This window comes from Ornithorhynchus anatinus, chromosome 7 (assembly GCF_004115215.2).
Source record: "Ornithorhynchus anatinus isolate Pmale09 chromosome 7, mOrnAna1.pri.v4, whole genome shotgun sequence".
NCBI lineage: Eukaryota > Metazoa > Chordata > Mammalia > Monotremata > Ornithorhynchidae > Ornithorhynchus > Ornithorhynchus anatinus.
The window spans coordinates 75917856-75927224 of NC_041734.1; the positions used below are offsets into that span (position 1 = coordinate 75917856).

The 9369-nt window shown below is 47.0% G+C and overlaps 1 protein-coding gene across 4 annotated transcripts in view; it reads left to right on the forward strand.

Moving 5' to 3' along the window:
* Window positions 1–9369, forward strand: part of RAPH1 (Ras association (RalGDS/AF-6) and pleckstrin homology domains 1) — a 130716-nt gene that overhangs the window by 23086 nt on the left and 98261 nt on the right. The window lies entirely within an intron of this gene.

The window sequence follows — 9369 nt, forward strand, 5'->3', positions numbered from 1 at the left end:
GCGCTGCCACTGTCAGCGGTGTGACTGTGGGTAAGTCACTTCTCTGTGCCTCTGTGACCTCATCTGCAAAATGGGGATTAAGACTGTGAGCCCCGCGTGGGACGACCTGATTACCCTCTATCTACCCCGGCGCATAGAACAGTGCTCTGCACATAGTAAGCGCTTAACAAATACCAACATTATCATTATTATTATTTCCTAACAGAAACGGTCTGGATATGTCACCCTGCTCCTCAAAAAACTCGTGTAGTTACCCATCCACCTCCTTATCACTCCTCTCCATTAAAGCAGTCCATCACCTTGCTCCCTCCTGCCTCGCCTCACTTCTCTCCTTCTACAGCCAGCCTGCACACTTCACTCCTCCAGTGCTAACCTTCTCACTGTGCATCTATCTCACCTTTCTCGCCGCCGACCCCTAGACCCTGTCCTGCCTCTGGCCTAGAACGCCCTCCCTCCTCAAATCCTACCGACAACCCCTCTCCCCCACTTCAAAGCTGTATTGAAGGCCCATCTCCTCCAAGAGGTCTTTCCAAACTAAGCCCCACTTTTCCTCATCTCCCACACCCTTCTGTGTCACCCTGACTTGCTCCCTTTGCTCGTCCCCACTCCCAACCGGAGAGCACTTATGTCCATATTTGTAATTTTATTTACTTGGATTGATGTCTATCTCCCCCACTCTAGACTGTGATCTCATTGTGGGCAGGTAATGTCACTGTTTATTGTATTGTACTTTCCCAAGCACTTAGTACCGTGCTCTGCACACAGTAAGTGCTCAATAAATACGACTGAATGAGTGAATAAATGCACAGTAATGCCGATACAGAGTTGGTAGCCACGTTCCCTTGCCCACAACGAGCTCACAATCTAGAGAGGGAGAAAGATAATCTTCCTTTGCTTCCTTGATGCTTCCAGCCACTGCCCCATCCGGTCCTTAAAAACTCCTCAGACTTGGCTTCAAAGCTGTCCATCACCTTGCCCCCTCCTACCTCACCTCCCTTCTCTCTTTCTCCTGCCCACCCCGTACGCTCCGCTCCTCTGCCCCTCACCTCCTCACCATCCCCCATTCGCGCCTGTCCCGCCGTCGACCGGCCCACGTCCTCCCGCTGTCCCGGAATTCCCTCCCCCCTCATCTCCACCAAACTAACTCTCTTCCCCTCTTCAAAGCTCTACTGAGAGCTCACCTCCTCCAAGAGGTCTTCCCAGACTGAGCCCCCCTTTTCCCTCTGCTCCCCTTCCACCTTCTGCTCCCCCCCTTCCCTCTTCCCCTCCCCTCAGGTGAGCCCCCTTTCCCTCTGCTCCCCATCCCCTCCCCACCCCACCCTTTGCTCCTCCCCCCCAGCACTGTGCTCATTTGTATATATTATTTATTACCCTATTAATTTTTTAATGAGGTGTTCATCCCCTTGATTCTATTTATCGTGTTCATGTTGTCTTGTTTTTGTTTTGTTCTGTTTTGCTCTGCCGTCTGTTTCCCCCGATCATTCATTCAATAGAATTTTTTGAGCGCTTACTATGTACAGAGCACTGTACTAAGCGCTTGGAATGTACAAATTGGTAACAGATAGAGACAGTCCCTGCCCTTTGACGGGCTCACAGTCTAATCGGGGGAGACAGACAAAAACAATAGCAATAAATAGAATCAAGGGGATGAACATCTCATTAAAACAATAGCAAATAAATAGAATCAAGGTGATGTACATCTCATTAACAAAATAAATAGGGTAATGAAAATATATACATTGGATTAGACTGTGAGCCCGTCATTGGGCAGAGATGGTCTCTATCTGTTGCCGAATTGGCCATTCCAAGCCCTTAGTACAGTGCTCTGCACCTAGTAAGCGCTCAGTAAATTGAATGAATGAATGATTTCATCATCTTCCCCCGCAAGACTTTTGCCTCAGTCTCCCCAACGTACACTTTTGTCTTGTCTTATGCCGTCTAGTCATCTCTGCCCCGTAGCGACTCCGTGGATGCCCCTCTCCCAGAACGCCCCCACCTCCATCTGCGATCGTTTTGGTAGTATATCGGCAAACATTAGATAGAGTAAAAACGCAGGGAGTACCGCCGAGAAAGACCTCTGTCTGACTTGCAAAGACTGTATGAATACATTTGACACCGTCGGTAGATCTGGACGCCGGAAATTGCCGATAAATCTGGCTGCCCTGCAAAGTCCATGAAGAGACGGAGAGGCTGCTTCATGACAATATAGCCGTGCACTGCTGGTCCGTTCTCCATCGCCGGTGGGGTGAAGTAAGGATGTGCAGTTGGCTCAGTCCTGTTTGAATCTATTAAAGTTTTACACGGCTATGCTGGAAGATGTAATAGGATCTGTTTCCTCTAGAAAGAACTTCCCCCTCAGTAAACACCGAGCCGCATCCAAAGCCCTAAAGCTGGATTCAGAAATTACAGTGCATACATGAGCGTGCTATTGTGGTACACCCCAAATAAGGCACTCAAATGATAGTAAACGGCTTCACTGAATCAGCAGTGCATTGCAGGCTGATGATGTGTCTAAAGAACACTGAGGAAATAGATCAGCCTGCTCCAGGAGGGTCATATTTTTAGCTAATATTCTCTATTGGCATTCTAGCACTAAACACTACCACAGAATTAGCTTTCCTAGAAAGCACCCAGGACAGTGATGCAGTGATAGACCAAAAAAAGATAAAAATTGCATCAAGAAGACTGACTTTCGAGCTCTGGGAGACCGACAAAGTCTGGGGCAGTGTGGCGTTAGGCTACCAACCAAACTAAAGAGGTACAGAGCTGAAGTGTCGTAATAGTAACAGTAGCAATAATATTAACTGCTTAATAATAATAATGTTGGTATTTGTTAAGCGCTTACTATATGCTGATCACTGTTCTAAGAGCTGGGGTAGATACAGGGTAATAATAATAATAATAATGTTGGTATTTGTTTAGTGCTTACTATGTTCAGAGCACTGTTCTAAGTGCTGGGGTAGATACAGGGGAATCAGGTTGGCCCACGTGAGGCTCACAGTCTTAACCCCCTTTTACAGGTGAGGTAACTGGGGCCCAGAGAAGTTAAGTGACTTGCTCACAGTCGCACAGCTGACAAGTGGCAGAGCCGGGATTCAAACCCATGACCTCTGACTCCCAAGCCCGAGCTTTTGCCACTGAGCCACGCTGCTTCTCAATCAGGTGATTGGTAATCAGGTTGTCCCATGTGGGACTCACACTTTTAATCCCCATTTTCCAGATGAGGTAACTGAGGCACCGAGAAGTTAAGTGACTTGCCTAAAGTCACACAGCCGACAAGTGGCCGAGCCGGGATCAGAACCCATGACCTCTGACTCCTAGGTCCGTGCTCTTTTCACTGAGCCCCGCTGCTTCTCTGGGTATTCATTCAGTCGTATTTATCGAGCGCTTACGGTGTGCAGAGCACTGCACTGAGCGCTTGGGAGAGTACAGTACAACAGTAAACGGACACGTTCCCTGCCCACAATGAGCTTACAGTCTAGAAGTGGGGAGCCAGATATTAATATAAATAAATTACAGATATGCACTTAAGTGCTGTGCAGCTTCCCCTGGCAACACAATCGAAGTAAGAAGGTTGGTCTCACTTGTGAAATGTGGTTGACCGATTCCATCCTTCGTAGTTGGGACGCCTGTATGTCCAGCATCTGGAGAACATTGGTGGCTAAGGTATTGATCAGATAGGCTACACTTGCTAAGGACCGCGTCGCGGAAGCTTTGGTTTCTTCAGGGGCTCGCCGCTTATCTGCCGCCTGGATGGAGTTCTCGCAGAGCACTCTACAGCGCCGGGAAAGAGTATACAGGTGGAAATTAGATACAGATGTTGTCTCCTTGAGGGGCTCACAGTCTATAAATAGAGATGTGAGGCAGACTGGAGACAGACACATCAGGAGCAACAAAATACGAAAACACTAAAACAGCATAAAGGAAAGGGACAGATGCACAGCAAACAAAATAAAAATCAAACGTGTGTGCGGGGGAGCTGGGGCTAGAGGAGCAGAATTTCTTTCGATTCAGAGTCTGCAGCAAGAGCTTCCCCAGCCGGTAGACTTCCTGAGGTTATATGAAGTCTCATGCTGCGGGCGTTCTTGTTTTTCCCCACAAGCGGGGTGGAAAGCAGGACAAGGGGTGTCTCGAGGGTGCAGACGGGAGCTGCTGGCGGCCCTGGGTCGCAGGGAGGGAAGACAACTTGATGGACTCCCTCTAGACTGTAAACTCACTGTTGGCAGGTAACGTCTTTTATATTATTCTATTGTACTCCCCCAAACACGTAGTACAGTGCTCAGTAACTACGATTGACTGACTGATGAGGGGGACGGAGAGCAGGCAGGGAGGCGAGCCTGCAAATGCCGGATGTTTCATTCGGTTCTGGAGGTGAAGAGGAGCCCAGAGGGCAAAGGAGTGGCTTTTCTACCCAGCTTGCACAGAGAGTTCCTCAGCCTCAGTGGGAAGGCTTAGGGAGGGCAGGGAGGGAGGAGAGGTTATAATTACCAGATGTTTCCCTTGGCTGGAAGTGAAGAAGGGCTGAGAAGGCAGAGCAGCGGCTTTTTTACCCGACCCAGTGGGCCCAGAGCAGTTTGGGGGCAGCCATGGAAGGCTCTGAGGGCATTCAGGGCACACATTGTGCTTATTTTTATAGCCCACAGGTGCCACCTTGACTTCTTGAGCAGTTCCATCAGCTTCATTTTGGGGATATACTCAACATCAAATGGCAAAACAGGATCACACAGAAGCCTGGACTGAAGTCAGACCTCGTTCAGTCCATGCCTCCCCTCTCTTCAGGAACCTCCGGGGGTTGCCCATCCACCTCCACGTCAAAAAGAAACCCCTTATCGTCGGCTTTAAAGCCCTCAGTCACCTTGTCCCCTCCTATGTTACCTCTGAATTCCCACTACAACTCAGCCTGTACAATTCGCTCCTCTAATGCCAGTCTTCCCCCTGTACCTCGACCTTGTCTGTCTTGCCTCTGACTTCTTGTTCACATGCTGGCTCTGGTCTGGAACACCCGCCCTTTTCATATCGTGCAGGCAGTCACTCTCCCCACCTTCAAAGCCTTATTGAAGTAACATCTTGAGAAGCAGCTTGGCTCAGTGGAAAGAGCCAGGCTTAGGAGTCAGAGGTCATGGGTTCTTATCCCGGCTCTGCCACCCGTCAGCTGTGTGACTTTGGGCAAGTCACTTAACTTCTCGGTGCCTCAGTTCCCTCATCTGTAAAATGGGGATTAAGATTGTGAGCCTCACGTAGGACAACCTGATTACCCTGATCTTCCCTAGCGCTTAGAACAGTGCTCGGCACGTAGTAAGCGCTTAACAAATACCAACATAATTATTATTATTATCTCATCCAAGAGGCCTTCCTTGATTAAGCCCTCATTTTTCCTTTTCCCACTTCCTTCTGCATCATCCTGACTTTGCTCCCTTTATTCACCCCTCGCTCCCAGCCCCACAGCACCCATGTACATATCCGTAAGTCATTTAATTATAATAATGTCTGTCTCCCCCTCTAGACTGTAAACTCATCGTGGACAGGGGATTTGTCTGTTATACTCCAGTTTCGTACCCTCCCAAGTGCTTAGTACAGTGCTCTGCACATAGTAAGCACTCAATAAATGTGATTGATTGATTCATACAGCGTGAGCCATATGAAGACACCTTTGAGAGGGCGTAAAATTGTGAAGTGTAATTGTGTTTCCTTGATAAACTAGTAGATTCTGCAGTTCTACAGTTATTCAGTTATATTCATTGAGCGCTTACTGAGTTCAAAGCACCATACTAAGTGCTTGAGAGAGTTCAGAACAACAATAAACAGACACATTCCCTGTCCAGAGTGAGCTTACAGTCTGGGGGCAGGGAGACAGACATTAATATAAATAAATGACAGATGTGGACTTAAGTGCTGTGGGTGTGGGAGCCAGGGAGAACAAAGGAATCAAGTCAGGGTGACAGAGAAGGGAGTGGGAGAAGAGGAAGGAGGGGATTAGGGAAGGCCTCTTGCAGGAGATGTGCCTTCAATAAGGCTTTGAAGGGGCTGGAAGAGAGGAGAGTAATTATCTGTTGGGTTTGAGGAGGGAGGGCATTGGAGGAATTGGGCGAGGGGTTTTCTGGTGGGCTAGATCAAGGCACAGAGATTAGATTAGCATTGGGCTGGCTTGTACTAGGAGATAGCAAGGTGAGGTAGGAGGGGGAAGACGATTGAGTGCTTTAAAGTCAATGGTGAGGAGTTTTTGTTTGATGCAGAGGTGGGTGGGCAACCACAGGAGTTTTTTAAGGTGTAGGAGAACACATTTCTGTAGAAAAATGATCTGGGCAGCAGAGTCAAATATGGACTGGAGAGGAGAGAAGACAGGAGGCTGGGAGATGAGCAAGGAGGCTGATGCAGTAATCCAGGTGGGAGAGGGTGAATGATTGTATTAATGTGGTTATGTGAAATTTAGCCATAAATTACATTTATCTTTGAGAAATCTTCATCGTAGAATATGTGCACGTTTAAAGCTGGCCTGCCAACATAAAATATCGATCTTTGTGGTCTATTTTATGTATTCATTCCTTTTCTCAGGATTGATCACAACATGTACCCAGCTGTAATAGTAATGTTGGTATTTGTCAAGCGCTTACTATGTGCCGAGCACTGTTCTAAGCGCTGGGGTAAATGCAGGGTAATCAGGTTGTCCCACGTGAGGCTCACAGATGAGGTAACTGAGGCACAGAAAAGTTAAGTGACTTGCCCATAGTCACACAGCTGACAAGTGGCCGAGCCGGGATTCGAACCCGTGACCTCTGACTCCGAAGCCCAGGCTCTTTCCACTGAGCCACACTGCTTCCCAAGAAGGTGGCTGGGAGATCAGCAAGGAGGCTGATGCAGTAATCCAGGTGGGAGAGGGTGAATGATTGTATTAATGTGGTTTTGTGAAATTTAGCCATAAATTACATTTATCTTTCAGAAATCTTCATCGTAGAATATGTGCCCGTTTAAAGCTGGCCTGCCAACATAAAATATCTATCTCTGTGGTCCATTTTATGTATTCATTACTTTTCTCAGGATTGTTCACAACACGTACCCAGCTGTAAGGAAGCACATCTTGGTTTGTTGCTTATCTTTAAGTTGGCACTCCAGACCAACATTCGGTTGTATATTCTCTGCAGTCGGGGCCATACCAGAGGTAGTTCAGTTGGCTCATTTGTGAGGGATTCCTCGCCCTCTCCATGGGCAACTCCCATTGGAGACAACAGAGAGCCGAGCCCTGTTGCATTTCATCCCTGAGTGTGAAAGGAGTAGGTAGTTCTGCCCAGTTGGACAGCCTTACTAGGGGTGGGAAGCCCTGATTTTCCCCTCTTCGCCCTCCCTCACGTGTTGCCCCTTCGCTCGGCCCTTGAGCGTTTGATATTCACCTCACCCCCACAGCAGTTATGTACATACCCTTACACTCTTCCATTTCCTGTCTATGTAATGTATTTTTATGTCTGTCTCCCCCTCTATAATAATAATGGTGATATTTGTTAAGCGCTTACTATGTGCAAAGCACTGTTCTAAGCGCTGGGGGGATACAAGGTGATCAAGTTGTCCCACGTGGGGCTCACAGTCTTCATCCCCGTTTTACAGATGAGGTCACTGAGGCACAGAGAAGTGAAGTAAATTGCCCAAAGTCACACAGCTGGCAAGCGGTGGATCCGGGATTTGAACCCATGACCTCTGACTCCCAAGCCCGGGCTCTTTCCACTGAGCCACACTGCTTCTCTGCTGTAAACTCCTTGTGGGCAGGGATCGTGTCTACCAGCTCTTTTGTATTATATTCTCCCAAGCTCTCAATACAGTGATTTGCTGAATAAACACCATTGATTGACGGATTGACCCTGTGTCCAAGAAATGGACACAGAAGCAGCGTGGCCTTGTGGATAGAGCCCGGGCTGGGAGTCAGAAGGACCTGGGTTCTAATCCTCATTCCACCACTCGTCTGCTGTGTGACCCTGGTCAAGTCACTTAAATTCTCTGTGCCTCACTCATCTCATCTGTAGAATGGGCATCAATAATAATAATGTTGGTATTTGTTAAGCGCTTACTGTGTGCAGAGCACTGTTCTAAGCGCTGGGGGAGATACAGGGGAATTAGGTTGTTCCATGTGAGGCTCACAGTTAATCCCCATTTTACAGATGAGGTAACTGAGGCCCAGAGAAGTGAAGTGACTTGCCCGCAGTCACAGAGCTGACAAGTGGCGGAGCTGGGATTCGAACCCATGACCTCTGACTCCCAAGCCCGGGCTCTTTCCACTGAGCCACGCTGCTTCCCTTTATCCAAAAAGGGCAGTTGTGTGAGTAAAAGTATATTTGCTAAAGGAATGTAATTGAAATAGGTATTTTCAGTTGTCAAAGAACTAGAGAGAGACCTGTTCCTGTAGCAGTATGAAATAGCTAAAATGGGTGAAGGCGTTTTTAGCAAACTATAATTGTTCTAATAAAAATATGTACAAAAAACATTCCGCTTATGTACGTGAACGCAAAACTGCTTATACAGCATATAAATGTTAACGTTCTTTTTTATTTTAAAAGTGTCATTAACTCTCCGCTACTTGTAGTGACAAGCAGGTATGCCCGTTTATTTGAAAGAAGAAAATCTTAAATGTTAGGTCTGTGAGGAAAAAAAAAAAAGACTGTAGACAGTCAGCTAGGATTATGTCTTCTTAAACTTCAGAATTCAGTTTGGACCATTTTCAGGTTTTGGTAGTGTGCTTTGACCGCTAAGCATGTACTCTTGAAGTGTGAAACCATTTACGAAGTATTTTAGTTCATAGTTAGAGAAACTGTGATTTGGAATGTTGACTGGTGGGATTTTTTTGGAATTTTTATGGAATGGCCCAGAACTTGTTGCATTTGTTGCCATGAGAACAGCTGTTGCTTATGAGAGAATAAAATAGATTTTCAGAACAGTTTAGTTTGACAGTTCTGATTTTAGACCTAATTGTAGCTCCGTGTTTACCAATAATCAATCTAGGTGTGCCGAAAATGACGATTGAGTTTCTCAGAGGTTTAAAGTCTAACACGGGGCAACGGACATGCAGCGGTCATTTCTCTGTGTTAGGATATTTTCCCCCATCGAAAGTGGCCTTGTAAAAGGTGGAATGTAACTAATTGCAGTCACCATGTTGTGCAGCACAGAAATAATCCACAAAAAAAGATCTGTTATCTGACCTTCTGGGGGAGTAGGAGGATGCCGGTTGGTTCAAAGTTCATTATAGTTCAGTTGGCTCCTCCCCCCTCCTTTATTTTTTAGCCGCTGCTCACTAATTTTCCCAAAGCCAAATTGATTTCAAAGTCCTTTTAGATCGTGAGCCCCTTGAGCGTCGGGAATCATAGCGAATTAACATCTGTGTATTCTCTC